The sequence below is a fragment of the Capricornis sumatraensis genome, chromosome 17, assembly GCF_032405125.1.
Source record: "Capricornis sumatraensis isolate serow.1 chromosome 17, serow.2, whole genome shotgun sequence".
NCBI lineage: Eukaryota > Metazoa > Chordata > Mammalia > Artiodactyla > Bovidae > Capricornis > Capricornis sumatraensis.
Window position 1 is genome coordinate 40,116,018 of NC_091085.1, and position 20,431 is coordinate 40,136,448.

Consider the following 20,431-nt stretch of genomic DNA (forward strand, 5'->3'; position numbering starts at 1 on the left):
ATATTTATTGTAATATAATCATAAAACTGCCATTACTGTCATCACAAAATAATTATATTATGAAAATAGTCTATAGTTGCATGAAACATGGAGGAAAACAAACCACAAAGACTTTAAATAGACTTCTCTGAACAGCCATTTTATCTGCTTCAAGTAGTGCCCCCTCCCCATTCCTCAATTCTGCAATATCATTTATACCCTTTAGTTGGAGTACTGAGGAACTAAAATTAAAATTGTACACTCCTTTCTGTAATCTAAGTCAAAAACTCTGGAGAATGATTTGCTTCACAATGATTAACTCTCTTCCTGTCTACACACAATTATTTGCCTTTGTTTTCAATGAAACTTTTTATCTTTTCTGAGTTAAAAGACTCTTTCTTAGACAGACAGCATTTTCAGAAGTCTGAACACTAGATATCTAGAATATACAAAATAATTTCCTAGTCCTCAAGGAGCTAACAATATACACAGCCTACAAACTTCCGCCATAGGCCAATTGATTCCTAAAGTTCCTTCTTCAAGAAGATATTCTAATTAGGTGATCTGCTGTGTTCAGGGCAGTAAGGCCATAGATAAGAACCTATTCTAATTAGATGAAGTTATTTCAAAGTTGTACATCTACATTCAGTATGATTAGAAACAGTGTCTAATAATTTGATAGTACAGTATGGGCAAAGTACTAGACAAATTAGAAAAAAAAAAAAAGGAAAAGAACAAAAGAAACTAGGTCAGGATTTCCTGAAAGCAGTGGGGTTTAAAATGATTCTAAAACAAGGAGAAACATAAGAAAGTAATTCTTCATAGGAAAATTAGCATGGACTTTAAGAAAAATATTTTCAAAATTAGCAGAAAAATAACATGAACTCAGAACATAATTTAAAACTGGAATGTATAAGACTAATTTTAGAAAACACTTAACTTCCCTGGTGGCTCAGACCCTAAAATGTCTGTCTACAATGTGAGAGACCTGGGTTTGATCCCTGGGTTGGGAAGATTCCCTGGAGAAGGAAATGGCAACCCACTCCAGTACTCTTGCCTTGAAAATCCCATGGACAGAGGAGCTTAGTGCAGGCTACTGTCCATGGGGTCGCAAAGAGTCAGGCACGACTGAGTGACTTCACTTCACAACAAATTTCAAAACATACCTCTGTGGTAAACATCTAAACTATTCCAATACAGACATAAAGTAAATCTTTGAATATGAATTTTTAAAATTCAGATTATATAATCCCAATCAGTAATAAGAAATCATTGTTGATTAAGACTGACAATAAAACTTTGAGTTGTATATATAATATACAAGCTGTCATCAATTTTTACTACGAGAATGTTAAATCACTCAGAATATTTCAAAGCAGATTTTTTTTACATATGGTATACCATTTGCAATAAACAGACTGATACACAGAATTTTACTGATGGTCTATGTGTGAAAATGATTTCAGTGTTATAGAACTCCTAAATTATTTTTCTAGAGAGGAAACTCAATAAAAGAAATAGGCAAATTAGCAGAAGCCTACATGTTCAGACCAATAAGAAACCTAGCTTTGGACAAAAAGGATTTTAAGTAAAATTTCAAGTCACAATTGTAATTCTTGTTTCTCTGTTTCTTCCATCTAAGTTAACACACGGTAGTCACAAACAGATTTGAGGTTATTTTCAGTCTTCATTTCTTATTCTGACTATTCTTTACTTTCTGACTACTATCCTTTTCTCAGAAAAATGTGCTCTTATAATCAGATCATGAGAATTTTGTGATCATCATACAAAATTAAAATCTGAATACTAGAATTATAGTATAAAGCTAGGATTCCAGTCTTTAAAACCAATTTCAGGTTTTAAATGCAAGATTTTGTTATTAAAGTTTTTGTGTCAAACTTAAAGTTTAGATCAGCTTAAAAAAATTAATATACCTAGAACCTGGGACCTATTGATAAATACATGCTTGTCAATGATTCTTATATTGACATTTCAAGGGGCTTCTTGGGATACTCCTAAGATAAGAATCTTAGAATTTTAGAATAAGAAGACCCAAGTTTCAGCCTTGGTTCCAATACTAGCTGTGGTTTTTCATACACCCTGCAAGTTCACGTGCAATTATCCAAAACCTCAACGGCAAATGGAGGTAAAACCACCTTTTGTTATTTGTAAGAAAAACCATTTGTAAAGCAAACAGAATAAGATAATTGCTAAAACTAGGACACAATAAATATTAGCTATCCTTGCCATTTTCAGAGAAATATTTGTGTTTTTCTTTATTGCTTACTTCCTAAATTAGAGTATTTTGGCATTGTATTGTCCAAATTTCTGGTTGAAATTCATGGGTTTAATTTTTTAAACTACTTTTATTTATTCACACACAGATAATAAAACTCAACACACACACAAACATATTCCATCTACTTTCAGTATCACTTTAGAACATTAGTGATACACAGCTTTTCCCATATTTGAAAGTACAGTGTTCCCATGAAACCTTTAGTGAACCAAAAGAGAATAGAGCAAAGAAGTCATTACCTTAGGATCCATCTTGCTAAGGGATACAGAAAAACTGAGATAAAGGGGATGCTCACAGACGCAGGTCAGAGTATGGCAGCCTGGTGCTGACAGGCTGAGTGTAGTTCCTGGAGAAGGAGCTTGGGGTCGCCACTCTCACTCAGAGTGCGCAAAGCCTCCGTAATGGCTCCCCACAAAAAGAAAGACTATTTTCGCCTTTTTTCAAAAAAAAAAAAAGACAAAAATCCTCTTTGGATTTTTTTTGGTTAACAAGACAGATACTAATATAGATCTTTCATAAAAGCAAAATTGCTTAAAATAAACTTTCAAAAAAGCAGAGGATACTTGTATTCCAATGACACTGATATTTGCAAATAACTTGGAAAATTCTCATTTGGAATTTCCTTCACAGTACTTCAAAAAAAATTGTCCTGTGGTGTTAAATATGTACATTTTATGGGTGGGGATTTTTTTAAAAAACAAGAAATAGCCAGAGGTCATTTAGATTAAAAGGAGAGAACTGATTAAAAAAAAAAAAAAAAAAGGCATACTAATTTTGTTATATGTATCTAAAATAATAAAGTTGAGCCAAATGGACTATAAATTTACTTCATTTACTAACCATATTGACGGTTCTTTTTAAAAATCATGCGAGATGTATTTGCTCTTACAAAATGACAAATTCAATGCCATGAAATTTATTTCACAAACCATATAGTTACCTTAGAAACATGCAAGGATATGTCCATTATATACTAATAAGAGGGATGTAAATAATCTGAGCACCCCTTCTGTCCCCTGAATACCCCTTAATTTTGAGCATATGCGTCTGTAGTAACAGTGGTTGCAGCCAAGTAAAAACAAATGATCGAAGAGGTAAAGTGCAGTTGTTGGGACCATATTGGGGAAAATTCCCTGTATAAACGTAAGGGGGGATTATCTGCAGTCCACTTCAACGAGTATTTATGGAGCATCTGCTCAGTGTTCAGAACTGTGCTATTTGGCACCATTTCTTTTTCTAAACTTGGATATTCCAGTTCAAACTCTTTACCTGTCAACGGGAAATATTTAGTCGTTCCTTGGGAGTGTCAAGACTTCGCCAAATCGCTTGAAATGGTATTTGAAGTTTAAGACAGTTTCCCTTCTACTCAGTTTGAGTAAACCCCTATTTTAAAAACCAGCTCATTATCAAGTTTTAAAAGCTCTTTCTATGCTACTCATAAAACATTAAACTATAGCAAATAAATCATAAGCATTTCTGTAATTTGATGTGTAACACATTCAGTGGGATGATTTTTTAAATGTTTAGTTAAATATTTTTTATATTTCAAGGACAGAGACTTCATCTGACTAGTGCATGCCCCATGCCTTGAGTAATATCTGGTACATAAATAAAGGCATTTCACAAATACTTGAAAAAATCTGAACTTACTGTCAATTCACAATGAGTTTAAAATAAATGATAACTCTAAGAAAATCAAATGCTATATTCTAGGTAAGTATTTTAAGTCTAGGAGACAGAAGGAGTGAGAATCACCAATCGAATCTAGGATACTGTGTGTGTGTGTGATGGAAAAGGTTGTGTGTACACACGAAGAAGAAGATAGCTTTATTTACAATTTGCTATAGGAGTCCTTCAAGAAAAGCCTTTCCTCTCCATCTGACTGTGTCTTAACAAAAATAGTTATCATATCCGTGTGTGCTCAGTGGCATCTGACTCGTTGTAACTCCATGGACTGTAGCCCACCAGGTTCCTCTGTCCATGGAATTTTCCAGGCAAAATACTGGAGCTGATTGCCATTTCCTACTCCAGAGGATCTGTCTGACCAATGGATCGAATCCAGGTCTCTTGAGTCTCCTGCATTGGTGGCAAGATTCTTCACCACTGTACCACCTGAGAAACCATGATATCCAGAGGTTTAAAAAAAAAAATCAAGCTATCTCCAAAAAATATCATGGTTATATCCAGAGGGCTTGGGGAATTGTGATTTTTTTCCGGGGGAGATAGCTTGGTTTGCTTCTTATGGAACACTTCTCCAAACTGTGCTTTTAAGATATATATAAAAAAAAAGAGTCACATAGATGCTATTTTGAGAAAAATCAAGTGAAAATCTGAACAGACCTATATAATTCTATTGATGTATTTAATAATTTGTAGCAAGGAAATAAATTGCAAAATTTATATTGATACTCAATGTAAGCAAAGGATATTATCACACTGGCTAGCAAATCACTAGATCTAGTAAAGAACACTAAATTTAAGGGATACTCAAAGAATGACTAAGTCTTAAATGTAAAGAGAAAACCAACACACAGTTGGCCACTATTTGGCCTCTCTTGTCCAAGGGGAAAAGGACTACCTTTTAAGCATGTGCTACAGATTGATTTACATAGAGATTAAACCTTCTCATGAGATCATCTTTTCTCTAGGGGATTTAATCACACTCGACATGAGGGGCATTTTGTCTCATTACCTGAAAATGAAGGGAGCCCCTGTTATATCTGTGCCATACAATGGAAAATAAGATTAAATTACACAAGACCAACAAGTCAAATATTATTTCAGCTTTTGAAAAGATGCATTATAAAGCACCATCATGCTATTTCTTATCCAGGAACATTCTACATTTCGATTAGGACACAACTTAAAATAGCTAGATCTGAATTTAGAAAGATTGGTGAACACTGTAAAACTGAACTCTTGTGTTCAGTATATTGATTCCTTCAAGATTCAATCTTTTTGAAAAGCACTCATGAGTAGTGAATTTCCTACTGCAATACAAGGAGAAAATATAAGCCAATCAGTGCTCCAAGAGTTTAATAACACTCAAAATATTTTGGCCAGCACTATAATAATTAATCACTATTAGTAAGCAACTGTCAATGCAATTGATATAGTAACAGTTGTAGTATGATTAGGACATGCTATGGATATTACTACATTCTATTTCTCTCTGTTGCTCATTCTCTTAATCTCAAGAATGGACATTTGAATGAAAGTAACAGTGACATTATTTTAGAGGAAGCTTTAAGTTGTTTCTGAATAGTACTTTCAAGTATTCTAACTTCTATTAATGACATATTATTTGTGCCTGTTTGACATCACAGATGATACAAACAGGCAAGAACAGTATACCAAAAAGGGAAAGTTAAAAGTCAATGCATTTCAGTCTGAAATATTGTTCACTAGATAGCAACTGTCATTACAACAAATTGCATAGAGCTGGGATGTCACATTATGTTTATGAAAATTAGCTAGTCTGGCTCTAAGTAGTTTTGATTATTGCCCTGTGAAACACTGGTCAACTTTTCTATTAATATAAGGAAGAAAATTCTGTACAATATTAGTCCATATTAGTCTAAATTAGCCCAAAACTGCTTCTTAAATTATTTTAAACTAAAAGAAGCTGATTTAACACATTTGGTCTTTCTTATCAAATATCATTTCAAATATTGAGATTTCCAGTGACATTATATCAGTTAATATAGGATCTAGACTGATTATCTTTGGATGTAGAAAGATGTATGACCTTTATTTTATTATGCTTTTCTAGATTTTCTAAGTTTTCTACAAAAAAAATAGAAATATTCATTATTAAAAACATTCTAAAATAGATTTATGTACGTACATTCACCTACATATATACATACATATTTATGTTATGTATATTTATATACATAAATATACATGTATATATATATATATAGGTTATGCATTGTTATTGTTTAGTTGCCCAGTCATGTATGACTCTGTTTCTGACCCTGTGGACTGCAACCCGCCAGGCTCCTCTGTCCATGGTATTTCCCAGGCAAGAATACTGGAGTGGATCGTCATTCTCTTCTCCAGGGGATTCTCCCCACCCAGGGATTGAAACCACGTCTCTTATGTCTCCTGCATTGGCAGACAGGTTCTTTACACTAGCACTACTTGAGAAGCCTGTGTGTATATATACATAAATTGTAATCAAATGAAACATAAAACAAGGCCATTTTTAAAATATTGAAGAGAAACACTATCTATTGAATGCTGATCACTAGACTTCCATTTATTCAAGTGATAAGAATAAATTTTTTTCCTCCTTGGATATTGATGCTATTGATATTAGTGAAACTATTGAACACAGTGAATTATCATAGGCTAAAGACCAGGAGAAATATCAATAACCTCAGATATGCAGATGACACCACCCCTATGGCAGAAAGTGAAGAGGAACTAAAAAGCCTCTTGATGAAAGTGAAAGTGGAGAGTGAAAAAGTTGGCTTAAAACTCAATATTCAGAAAATGAAGATCATGGAATCCTGTCCCATCACTTTATGGGAAATAGATGAGGAAATAGTGGAAACAGTGTCAGACTTTATTTTGGGGGGCTCCAAAATCACTGCAGATGGTGATTGCAGCCATGAAATTAAAAGACACTCCTTGGAAGAAAATTTATGACCAACCTAGATAGCATATTGAAAAGCAGAGACATTACTTTGCCACCTAAGGTCTGTCTAGTAAAGGCTATGATTTTTCCAGTGGTCATGTACGGATGTGAGAGTGGACTGTGAAGAAGGCTGAGTGCCGAAGAATGGATGCTTTTGAACTGTGGTGTTGGAGAAGACTCTTGAGAGTCCCTTGGACTGCAAGGAGATCCAATCAATCCATCTGAAGGAGATCAGCCCTGGGATTTCTTTGGAAAAAATGATGCTGAAGCTGAAACTCCAGTACTTTGGCCACCTCATGTGAATAGTTGACTCATTGGAAAAGACTCTGGAAGGGACTGGGGGCAGGAGGAGAAGGGAACAACAGAAGATGAGTTGGCTGGATGGCATCACTGACTCGATGGACGTGAGTCTGAGTGAACTCCGGGAGTTGGTGATGGACAGGGAGACCTGGCGTGCTGCGATTCATGGGGTCGCAAGGAGTCGGACACAACTGAGCGACTGAACTGAACTGAAAGACCAGGAAAATCAAAATAGCAATCATATTTTCTATATCTAGCATGAAAGAGTACAATTTATTTGTTCTTTAAATAGTGCAATATTGGGGATAGTAACAATTTATGATACTTTGGGTATAATAAGAATTCAAGAACTAAATAACTAAATAACTGATAGTTTTCACAAGACTGTTTAAAAATCAGAAGGCATGAGTTCTGAAAGCAGAAGTACATAAAAGATGAACTTGACCAAATAACATACTTATTTTAATCTGAGAAATTATTCTTGTAGTGTAACTTGTTAAGAACCATGCTCTTTTCTGCTTGATAGACTGCACACAGTAAAACCACACTTGCTTGAATAAATTTTTTATCTAAAGGCTTAAAGCATAATAATTAGACTAAGGCACACTACATTTTCCACCATTGTACTTCATAGGTATTGCTGATTCCAGTTGGCATTCATTAGGCAGGGAGAAAATTATGGCAATTATTGAAAATTATTGGGTTTAAACACAGTGTACTCAACTATCTCCTCTCACCCTCCCCAACCACATGCAAATTCTTTTTTATTAGGAAAATAGCAAATTATGCTGCTTCAGCACCAAGGAAGCTAGATTTTGGAAAATAATGATTTATATATATATATATATAAAACAAAGAATATAGAAATACAGGCATAAAGGTTTTTTTCCACAATCTGACTCATAGATTTCACTTTATATCCATTCCCCTATGTTTACCATATTCCATATTTGACCGTCCTTACAAATATTATATCAGTTCTTCAGCTCTCAGTTGAACTGTAATGTTGGAGAAGACTGTTGAGAGTCCCTTGGACTGTCAGAAGGTCAAACCAGTCAATCCTAAAGGAAATCAATCCTGAATATTCATTGGAAGGACTGATGCTAAAGCTGAAGCTCCAGTACTTTGGCCACCTGAAATGAAGAGTTGACTCATTGGAAAAGACCCTGATGCTGGGAAAGACTGAAGACAGGAAGAGAAGGGGATGACAGAGGATGAGATGGTTGGATGGCATCACCAACTCAATGGACATGAGTTTGAGCAAGTCCAGGAGATAGTGAAGGACAGGGAAGCCTGGTGTGCTGCAGTCCATGGGGTGGCAAAGACTTGGACATGACTGAGCAGCTGAACAACAACTCATATCCTCTCTCCTCCAAGAAGTTTTTCTGATTTCCCTATAATAGCTTCATATTTTTCTCCATCACATTTTACAGTATCTATTGTGGTTCCATCAAGCCCTGACATTCTTCCTGTTAATACAGTCGTGTGTAGGTAAGTAAGTGTCCCTCCTTAGTATGAATGCATGGTAGGACTGAGGTAAGTTCATCTCTGTCCCCAGCAACACTCACTTCAATAATTTACACATGATAGAGATTCACTGAAAAGACAAAGATCTGGGAAGCCCACCTTAAGCTTGACGGTGGTTTAGTCGCTAAGTCATGTCTGACTCTTGCAACCACACGGACTGTAGCCTGCCAGACTCCTTTGTCCCTGGCAAAGAATATTGGCAAGAATATTGGAGTGGGTTGCCATTTCCTTTTTCAGGGGTTCTTCCTGACCCACGGATAGAATCCAGGTCTCCTGCATTGCAGGCAAATTCTTTACCAACTTTAAAGTGGGAAGTACTTTAAGCTTAATTAATTAAGCACCTTAATTAATTAATTAAGCTTAATTAATTGAGCACCTTAAAAATGCCTTCCTCTCCTTAATAATACCACAAAAAAGAGTTTGTCTTATTTGGGTGAGAGACAAAGATATATGATTAGATGAGTAAAAATATTACATTGAAAGAATATTAAACAATTATGCAGTTGTAAATGAACTTTTTTCATATTTTCTAGGGCAAATTATCTTTTGAAATGACTTGCAACATCATTTCAAAAAAAATCTATTCTAAGTGAATTCTATCTACTGAATTTAACTAATCATAGTCGTATGCTATTTGAAATATGATCCAATGTACTTATAACAGTAAAATAGTCTTCTGAGTGAAATTAGATTTTAAAAATCTTAAGTAAATTAAAAGCAGAAAAATAAGCCTGTGTTGCACCAGATTCAAAGTTGGTTTTTCATAAAGAAATGTCATGTTTATAATAAAGATTACTAATTTCAGAGAATATATTTTTCAGTTTATTTTACTGACTGTGAAATGAGTAATTACGTACATCATCACTGATAATTCATCAAAGATTTTCATTGCCAATGGCAAGATTTTATCCAAGTATAATAATTTATAAAATCTTTTAGAGACTCCCTGCTGCTATCTTGAAGTAGACGTAAAGGAAATGTGTTTTCTCTAAGTGAGCCCTTGAAATTGAGCAACCTAAGAAGCAGAAAACATTAAAAGACCTAATTTGTGAAACAAAGACTTGAACTTATGTCTAAAAGGGTTTCTTTGTAAATTACTTCCTGATGATTCCCTAATTACCCATCACATTAGTAAGACAATTGCCTGCTTTGTCCTGAGTCTATGTGGGTTCAGAAATATTATGAAATAGGCTAAACATGTGTGCTTCTAGTATTTTGAATATTCAAATTAGGTGTCTACCATGTGGCGAGCTTTGTGCTTAGCATGGACTTGAGTCAATATAAACCAATTTAATATAAACCACAAAAGACTTGAAGCTTGTCTTCAGGAACATCACAGTGCTAGCTAATAACATGTAAATTGATGTTTCATAACTAAAATTAGGTCTACTAAGTTAATCAATTTTCCCATGGTAGATTTTCTGAGAACTACAGACTCTCAGTCATTATAATCTCATAAGTAATAGCTTCTCCAAGTAGTAACAATGAGCAAAAGGGAAAGGCTAGAACCTTATTTTGTATTAGCTACAATTACTAAAAGGGAGCTGGTAGAAGTAGAGTTCAATCTATTTACTTAATATCAGTTGAAACCTAGATCTTTGCAATAAAAATATTTCAAGCAAACATATATATTATTGCACTGTTTCCAGAGATTCTATATCCTAATTAGATTTAACATCTTCTGAATCTACTGCTTTTACATGAAAGAAACTTAACAAGAATGAATATGCCATTTTGCAAATATATATATCTCAAGCTTATTATAAAATATTACTGATCCTAATTAGGTTAGGTATTTTAAGTAAAGACTCATGAATCTGAATATCAATTAATTTAATTTCCACTCAGTTGAAGTGAGCTATTCACTAGATAATCTGAATCTAGCTTAATAATTTTTTTGTCTTGCCAAATTGAATTGTTTATTTCTATATCTGAGAAATGCTTGAATCCTAAAGTCAAATATTTCCTAGGCAAGTTAGGATGGGGCAAAAGTAAAAGACACTGTCAGATATAGGTTGTAAAATTACTCCTTAGAGAAGCATAAGCCCCATTTTCATTTGCCCAACTGGAGCATGACAAATTAATGTTGTAAAGCATAAAGTAATTTGCAATAGACTTTGGTGAAAAGGAACAGTGAATGTAAAATATTTCTTTAAAATGAATTTTAAAAAATTATTTTTTTCTAAAATTTGAAAAAATCTCACCTTTTGTCGGTATGTGTGTACAAATATCCCATCCATCTCTACAATTTAATATAAACCCCAAATGAAAGCATTTTATTAAGATTTCAAAACTGCTGTTCAACTGGCATACATTATGGTTTGTCTACAACAAACAAGCCGGGATAATTAAGCCTTGGTGTTATTCTGAACCTGTGAAAGATTTGGGATGTGAATTCAGAATTGGGGTTTGAGTTCCAAATTACTGACTTCTAAATGCCCAGTCAGTCCATTCTAAACTTTGCATTTCTATAACTGAGCTGATGTATGCATTTATAGGGTCTTCCCCACTGGCTCAGGGGTAAAGAGTCTGCCTGCAGTGCAGGAACCACAGGAGACAGGAGTTCGATCCCTGGGTGGTAAACATCTCCTGGAGGAGGGCGTGGCAACCCAGTCCAGTATTCTTGCCTGGAGAATTTCCATGGACAGAGGAGCCTGGTGGGCTACAGTCCATGGGGTCTCAAAGAGCTGGACATGACTGAAGGGACTTAGCACACACGCATGCATTTATAGACCCAAACAAGGATTTCTTACCGTATAGAAAGTATGAATTTCTTTTGATTAAGCCTCAAGAAGTGCTGGATCAGAGCATCCGCGTGGTCTTTTCTGTTTATGCAGTGGGATAAGGCTTTGTCTATTATATTTAAATATGGAATCTAGAAAAATGGTAATGGGTAAACTTACCTGCAGGGCAGGAATAGAGACACAGGCATGTGGACACAGCACAGAGGGAAAAGAGAGGGTGGGACAGACTGGGAGATTGGGATTGGCATATATACACTACAATGTGTAAGACAGACAGATAGTGGGGAGCTGCCTTACAGCACAGGAAGCTCAGCTCTGCCTCTGTGATAACCTAGGCAGGTGGGATGTGAGTGGGTAGGAGGGAGGCTCAAGAGGGAGGGGATACATTCATACATGTAGCTGATTCACTTCACTGCACAGCGGAAACCAACACAACTTTAATTTTAAACACACAACAACCGCTTTAATTGTAAAGCCCCAATTTAAAAAATTAACCAAAAACCCTCAAATGATTCATTTAAATGCCATTACAGAGAATCTGTGTATCAGTCAGTGAAATCCAACAGTCTACAGCATTGTCCACCTCTATGTCTTTCCTTTAGCCTTTCCCTTTACCTAGAATTGTCACTGTATTCCCACAGTTATCAACTGAAGTCCCAACCCCTTCTATTAAGGTGCTATGAGTATTCAGATTAGCATTGATTCGCTGCGACATCCTGAACTCTCATAGTTAGATGCATTCTCTTCTGTATGCATAAACTACTCAGGAGGTAGGAACTTTCATCAGAATAATTGTACTACTTCTTTAGGATCTAAATCCCATCAATGCTTGAATTGCGTCTGATCTGACTTGAAATCTACAATATGTAGCTGAGTGTCTGGTATAAAGTATGTGCTCAACAAATATATACAAATAAAATATTATTTGAAACCTTTCTTTAAAAACAAACCACAGCAATCGGAAAACGAGTTTTACTCTGGTAAGATTTTTGTTTTCTTTGTTGCTAGGTAATGAGCATACAATGTGGATTATAATGCTGCTGCTAAATCGCATCAGTCGTGTCCGACTCTGTGCGACCCCATAAGACGGCAGCCCAACAGGCTCCTCTGTCCCTGGGATTCTCCAGGCAAGAACACTGGAGTGGGTTGCCATTTCCTTCTCCAATGCATGAAAGTGAAAAGTGAAAGTGAAGTCACTCAGTCGCGTCCGACTCTTCGTGACCCCATGGACCGCAGCCTACCAGGCTCCTCCATCCGTGGGATTTCCAGGCAAGAGTACTGGAGTGGGGTGCCATTGCCTTCTCCAGTGGATTATAATAGTAGCAATCAATACTAAGCATATTGCCTACAAATCACAGCTGAGGGTGTTTGAATCCTTTGGGGAAAAAAATGATAATGCTGAAAATAAGGCCATAAGCTATTTAATATCCATTACCAGGACAATGATATTTTTAATTTAGCCTGTGCTTTAAGAAGTCTGACTCACATTTGATTTATTTTCAAAGTAGAAAACTAGAGGTACTCACACTGATCCCTTTGTTATTTAAAAATGTAATCCTCAAGGTCTGGCCAAGGCTCTTTTCTGTATATAAAATCAATCATGGTACAGAAAGTCTTTCATATTAAAGGCAGGGTAAAATATGCATCTCTATATTTAACTATTGAAACAGGAAAGAAGGAAACACAATATCTTACTGGGTTAGACCGTCAGATGTGTCAAAAAGAAAAATAGTGTTTAAAAATGTCATCAATAAAAATGACAACAATAAAATATGTAATTTTTATTTTATAGTATGAAACTACTGACACTTTAGAAGACTAAGATAAGTATTTTTATTTTTCGAATATTAAAAGAATAGCAATGTAAGAAATGGAATTCTTTGTAATGAGGTTTTTATTTACTTCTGATTTAACATGTCTTGATTTGTAATACTACTGCAGTTAGTTACCAACAGAGAATAGTTTTGCTCATATAATGAAGAATGTGATTTTTTTTCCCTTCATTTTATAGAAGAGTATGTTTTTTTCTAGTTTGAATTCATCTCTCTAAGATTAATTTTAATAGCTTTTTATTTTCTAACCACTGGCTGGGGTGAGGGGAGATTCATATACTTGGCAGTATTTCTATCTATTCTTAATTATGCTAGTCAATTTCTGTATTATTTAATATAATTCCATCATCACAATATGATTGAGATATAACTAAAATCACAGTTTATTCAAAGAATTCTAGTACATTCTGATTAAATGGGTCATTTATAATAAATTTTAGCAGCAAGTACAGGAAATGTTCAAGACAAATAATTCAAAAGGATTGTTCTGGGTAGAGAAGAGGTCATGATAAAACAGAAATCTTCAGGGATGCAAATTATCCAATAAGATGAAAATTTATTATTGATCTATTCTGACTTTTTATTGTAAAGATAGGAAAAAATCAGTACCTCCTTATCTTTGAAATCAGAATTTAAGGATGGATGTTTGAATTCCATCTGTAGAATAGACTCAAAAGTTAGAAGTCCAAAGGGGATTAGAAAGGAAACTTCAAGAAGTTCTAGTTATTATTGCGGAAGGGAATTCGTTTTGATTATGGACAAGGACCATAAGAACTATATAAATCAGTCTATATAACTTTTGCAACTTCCAAACTATTATTATTGATAGTTGCCTTTCAAAAGAAAAGATGTATGGATATTCTTTGTGAGGCAAATGGTTGCTGTCTTAGTAGGAAAAGAACAGAGTAGACAGAAGAAATGTTAGAGGGAAGGATAAAAGCTAGCTGAGGCTGCAAGAAAAGACAAGAGAAGATGAGAAAGTGGTCTGAGCCTTAGGAGACACCTCTGGGCTGCATAATATAGACGTGCCTGTGATTCCCCATCAAGACAGTGTCCTGTGGTTCTAACAATGGGCACTACATGTGATATCTGTCAAATTTAGTCTCTATTTTGAAGTCATTTATTTATTCATAAAATAGGTAATTAATGAGCCCTAACTCTGAGTCAGATGCAGAGGCTATACAATTCATGAGCAAAACAGATATGATCTTTTCTTTTACGGTTCATTGAGATGAAGAGACAATTAAATCAGCAATTATAATGATGTATGAAAAGCATTTTGATGGAAAAAATAAGGAGAGGGTGCCCCAACTTCCTGGGTCAGAGAAAGCTCCCCAGTAATAGTAAAATCTAAACCAGAACTGAAGAGGAGGAGTTAGTGAACAAAAGCAGGGACTATGTTAGAGAAAGATAAGCAGCCAGAAGTGAATAGTCTAAATAGAAAGAGGAATACATGCAAAGACCTAAAGAGGAAAAAGAGAATGCCTCATTCAATAAGCTAACAGAAATTCAGCATTCATACAAATCGAGGTAAGGGTCAGGGACTTGAAGGGTCTTGTGAAGAGTTTTGGCTTAGTCCTGGAGGACATGATAAGTCATTAATAGACTTTCCATAACCTGATTGCATGTTTTATATAAGAAATATAAGTTAGCTATCTACTGTGTGTAACATCTCTGCAAACTTGCTGCTGAAAACAAAGCACATTATTATCTCACAGTTTTGTGGCTCAGAAATCCAGGTAAGGCTTAGATGGGGTCTCTGCTTAGGGTCTCACCAGCCTTCAGGCAAGGTGTCTCCCAAATTGGGCTTTCATCAGAGGCCTGGCTGGGGAAAGATCTTCTTCCAAGCTCTCCCAAGTTTTTGGCAGAAATGATTTCTCTGTTGCTGTAGGATACATGCCAACTTATTTCTTCAAAGTCAGGAATGAAGTGAGCGAGGGAATTGCGAGTCTGAAAGACATTCTTGTATAATGCAACATAAAGTAAGTGGGGATGCCCCATCCTTTTTGCCATCTTCTTGTTATTCATATTATTCATATTAATTATTTACCCTGTTATCGTAAAGCAAATCACAGATTCCACCAAACTCGAGGTAAGGGCTGTGAGCACCAGGAGGTAGAAATCACAAGGCAACCTTGGGTTTCACCTATCAGAATCTCACTTAACTGGAGGTAGAAAATATTGGAGACATGAAGTTGAGATGGATTGTTGATACTAACCTACACTAAGAGAGGAGAAGTAAAGAAAACTTTTACAGATTCCAGACATTCTACCATGTAGAAATGGATAAAATGTAGTGATGGAATTTGGGGATTGACTGAAACAGAAGAATCTAGGGTGATACCCAGATTATAAATCTGGACAATTAAGTGGGAGGGGAATCACCTCAGATATCTCATTATCTGAGATAATGAGGCAAAACGTGAGGAAGAGCTTTTGAAGGTCTAAAGTTATGACCAACCTAGATAGCATGTTCAAAAGCAGAGACATTACTTTGCCAACTAAGGTCCATCTCGTCAAGGGTATGGTTTTTCCAGTAGTCATGTATGGATGTGAGAGTTGGACTGTGAAGAAGGCTGAGCAACGAAGAATCGATGCTTTTGAACTGCGGTGTTGGAGAAGACTCTTGAGAGTCCCTTGGACTGCAAGGAGATCCAACCAGTCCATTCTGAAGGAGATCAGCTCTGGGATTTCTTTGGAGGGAATGATGCTGAAGCTGAAGCTCCAGTACTTTGGCCACCTCATGCAAAGAGTTGACTCATTGGAAAAGACTCTGATGCTGGGAGGGATTCGGGGCAGGAGGAGAAGGAGACAACAGAGGATGAGATGGCTGGATGGCATCACTGACTTGATGGACATGAATCTTAGTGAACTCCGAGAGTTGATGATGGACAGGGAGGCCTGGCGTGCTGCGATTCATGGGGTCACAAAGAGTCGGACACGACTGAGCGACTGAACTGAACTGAATGATGAGTTCAGTTTTTAACATTTTGAATTTTATTCTTTAAAACTGTCAATTTGAGTTGCACCCAGGGCTTCCCAGGTGGTACTAGTGGTAAAGAACCCACCTGCCAATACAGGAGATGTAAGAGATCCCCTGGAGGAGGGCATGCCGATCTACTCCACTATTCTTTTTTTTTTTTTTTTTTTTTCATTTTACCTAGGTTTATTTATTTATTTTTTTTATTTTACATTCTTTTTTTGTTTTGTTTTGTTTTTAATTTTTATTTTTACTTTATTTTACTTTAAAATACTGCATTGGTTTTGCCATACATTGACATGAATCCACCACGGGTGTACATGCGTTCCCAAACATGAACCCCCCTCCCACCTCCCTCCCCATAACATCTCTCTGGGTCATCACCATGCACCAGCCCCAAGCATGCTGTATCCTGCGTCAGACATAGACTGGCAATTCGATTCTTACATGATAGTATACAATGTTCATCGCAGCACTGTTTATAATAGCCAGGACATGGAAACAACCTAGATGTCCATCAGCAGATGAATGGATAAGAAAGCTGTGGTACATATACACAATGGAGTATTACTCAGCAGTTAAAAAGAATACATTTGAATCCGTTCTGATGAGATGGATGAAACTGGAGCCAATTATACAGAGTGAATTAAGCCAGAAAGAAAAACACCAATACAGTATACTAACACATATATATGGAATTTAGAAAGATGGCAATGACGACCCTGTATGCAAGACAGCAAAAAAGACACAGATGTGTATAATGGACTTTTGGACTCAGAGGGAGAGGGAGAGGGTGGGATGATTTGGGAGAATGGCATTGTAACATGTATACTCCACTATTCTTGCCTGGACAATCCCATGTACAGAGAAGCACAGCAGTCATGGTCGATAGGGTCACAAAGAGTTGGGCATGACTGAAGCAACTTAGCATACATGCATAGGGCATCCAAGAGATAAAGTCTACAGGCAGTTGGAAGTATGAAAATAATAGGTAGAGAAACAATTTAATAGTTATAAAACTAATCATCGCCATATATGTTTTCTAAAATGATGACAATAATTTTATCTTTATAAAAATAATTCTTTTAACAGGCAAAAATGTTGGTCTGGTTATCAGTTGAGAATGAGACGGACCATTAGGTATAGCCAAGTAGGTGCTATTTAGATGGCTAACAATAATAGGAATTTTGGAGTTGTCTGCTGGGTACTTAGGGCTTCCCTAAGTGGCTCAGATGGTAAAGAATTCGCCTGCAACGCGAGAGACCTGGGTTCTGTCCTTAGCTTGGGAAGGTCCCCTGGAGGAGGGCATGGCAACCCACTCCAGTATTCTTGCCTGGAGAATCCCCATAGAGAGAGGAGTCTGGTGGGCTGCAGTCCATGGGGGTCTCAAAGAGTCAACACAACTGAGCAACTAAGGACTCAAGCTGGTACGTAGAAAAAGAAGCAATGCCCTAGCATAGAAGATAAGGAAAAAGTCCAGAAACAGTAAAATTCCAGCAACATAGCTGGGAGCTAGACTCCATGATAAATTCCATAAGAAAAAGTACATTTATTGAATCTATAGTGTGTTACTCTGTATTTTAATTAATTTATTTTACTTCAAAACTGTCATTAAAGTTTTGTCTTTTGTATTAGTCTTGGTTCAGTGGTGCTCTGTTTAAGAAATGGCAGAAAGGCTTTATCTTTCATGTATAGAGAGAAGAAAATAACCTCAAAACCAACAAGCAACCAGGTGACAAGAAGAAGTTGTAACAGCATGAATTGAACAGAAGAGTGTGTTCTCTGAAGACAATTTATAGCTTTTCATCTGAAAGGAAAAGGAGACTTTGGCAGCTGTAGTCTAATGTATGGAATAGGATTTGCAACATTTTTTTGGTGTTAAAGGAAAAGGTGATTAATAAAAGTATAGGACTGAGGAGAAGCAAGTAGCAGACAGCTTCCCTGATGGCTCAGATATTAAAGAATCTGTCTGCAAAGTAGGGAGACCTGGGTTCTACCTCTGGGTTGGGAAAATCCCCTGGAAGAGGACACGGCAACCCACTCCAGAATCCTAGCCTGGAGAATCCCCATGGACAGAGGAGACTGGCAGACTACAGTCCATGGGGTCTCAAACAATCGGACATGACTGAGGGACTAAACACAATCAATACCAAGTGCAGCCCACCTGCTCAGTAGTTTTTTCCCACTTTTACTGAGCTCTAATTGACGTATGACTTTGTGTTTAAGATACACTAAATGTGCTGATTTGGTCCTCAGATATTGTAAGCTGATTACCATAGTAGTATTACTTACTACCTCTGTAACTTCACATAATTACCACCTCTTTTCTGTGCGTGGTAACAGCATTTTAGAGCTACTTTCTTAGCAATTTTGAAATTTGTAATATAATATTGTTGATTATAATTACTATGCTGTACATTTGATCCCTAGAACTTATTCATCTTATAGCAGGAAATTTGTATCAATACTTTTGACCAACATCTCCCCATTTCTCCCAGCCACTAGCACCTGCAGCCATCAATCCACTCTCTATGAGTTCAGTTTGTTTGGATCCACACATAAGTTATATGACACAGTGTTCATCTTTCCCTGTTTTTCCCGTCTTTCCCTGTTTAATTCACTTAGCGTGTGTGTGTGTGTGTGTGTGTGTGTGTGTGTGTGTGTGTGTGTTAGTTGCTCAGTTGTGTCCAACTCTTTGCGCCCCATGGACTGTAGCCCTCCCGGCTCTTCTGTCAATGGGATTTTCCAGGCAAGAATACTGGAGTGGGTTGCCATGCCCTTCTCCTGGGGATCTTCCTGACCCAGGATGTTGAACCTAGGTCTCCTGAATTGCAGGCAGATTATTTACCATCTGCACCACCAGGGATGCTCTCACTTACATAATGCCCTCAAATTTCATCTACGTTATCACAACTGGCAGGATTCTCTTCTTACCATTGCTGGACAACATTCCGTATGTATATATACACCACACCTTTATCCAATCATCTATAGATTGGTGCTTAGATCGTTTGTATCTTGACCATTGTGAATAATGTTGCAATAAATATGGAAGAGCACATCCCTTCAAAATCTTGATTTCATGTTTAAGGAATATACCCACAGGAGGGATTGCTGAATCATATGGTCGTTCTATTTTTAATTGCTGAGGAAACTCCATGCTGTTTTCCATAACAGCTGTACAAGTTTGCATTCCCACCAAGGGTGCAGAAAATGGTTCTCTTTTCTCTGCATCATCACCAGCACTTGGTGTATTCTATTTTTTTGATAATAGCCATTCTTAGAAATGGGAGGTGATATCTCATTGTGGGTTTGATTTGCATTTCCCTGATGGTTAGTGAAGCTGAACATCTTTTCATGTGTCTGTTGGCCATCTGTTTACCTCTTTTGGAAAAAGTATCTATTCAGTTCCTCTGCCCATTTTTTATTTGGATTGTTTTTTGATGTTGAGTTGTGTCAGTTCAGTTCAGTTCAGTTCAGTTCAGTCGCTCAGTCGTGTCCAACTCTTTGCAACCCCATGAATCGCAGGACGCCAGGCCTCCCTGTTCATCACCAATTCCCAGAGTTCACTCAGACTCACATCCATCGAGTCAGTGATGCCATCGAGCCATCTCATCCTCGGTCGTCCCCTTTTCCTCCTGCCCCCAATCCCTCCCAGTATCAAAGTCTTTTCCAATGAGTCAACTCTTGGCATGAGGTGGCCAAAGTACTGGAGTTTCAGCTTTAGTATCATTTCTTCCAATTGCATGAGTTAGTTCCTTCTATAGTTTGGGTATTAGCCTCTAATCAGAAATATGATTTGAAAATATTTCCTACCATGCTGTAGGTTTCCTTTCCATTTTGTTGATTGTTCCTTTTGCTGTGCAAAAGCACTTTCATTTGATGTAGTTTCACTTGTTTTTGTTGCCTGTTCTTTGGATGAATTTCTTTATTTTATTTCCTGTTTCTATGAAAAAATAATGTGAGAATTTTGACAGGGATTGTGTTCAATCTGTAGAAAGCTTTGTGCAGTATGGACATTTTATCAATATTAATTATTCTGAGCCATTAACATAGGATTTGTGTCTTCTTCGATTTCTTTCATCAAAGTCTTATGGTTTTCTATGTACAAATCTTTTACTACCT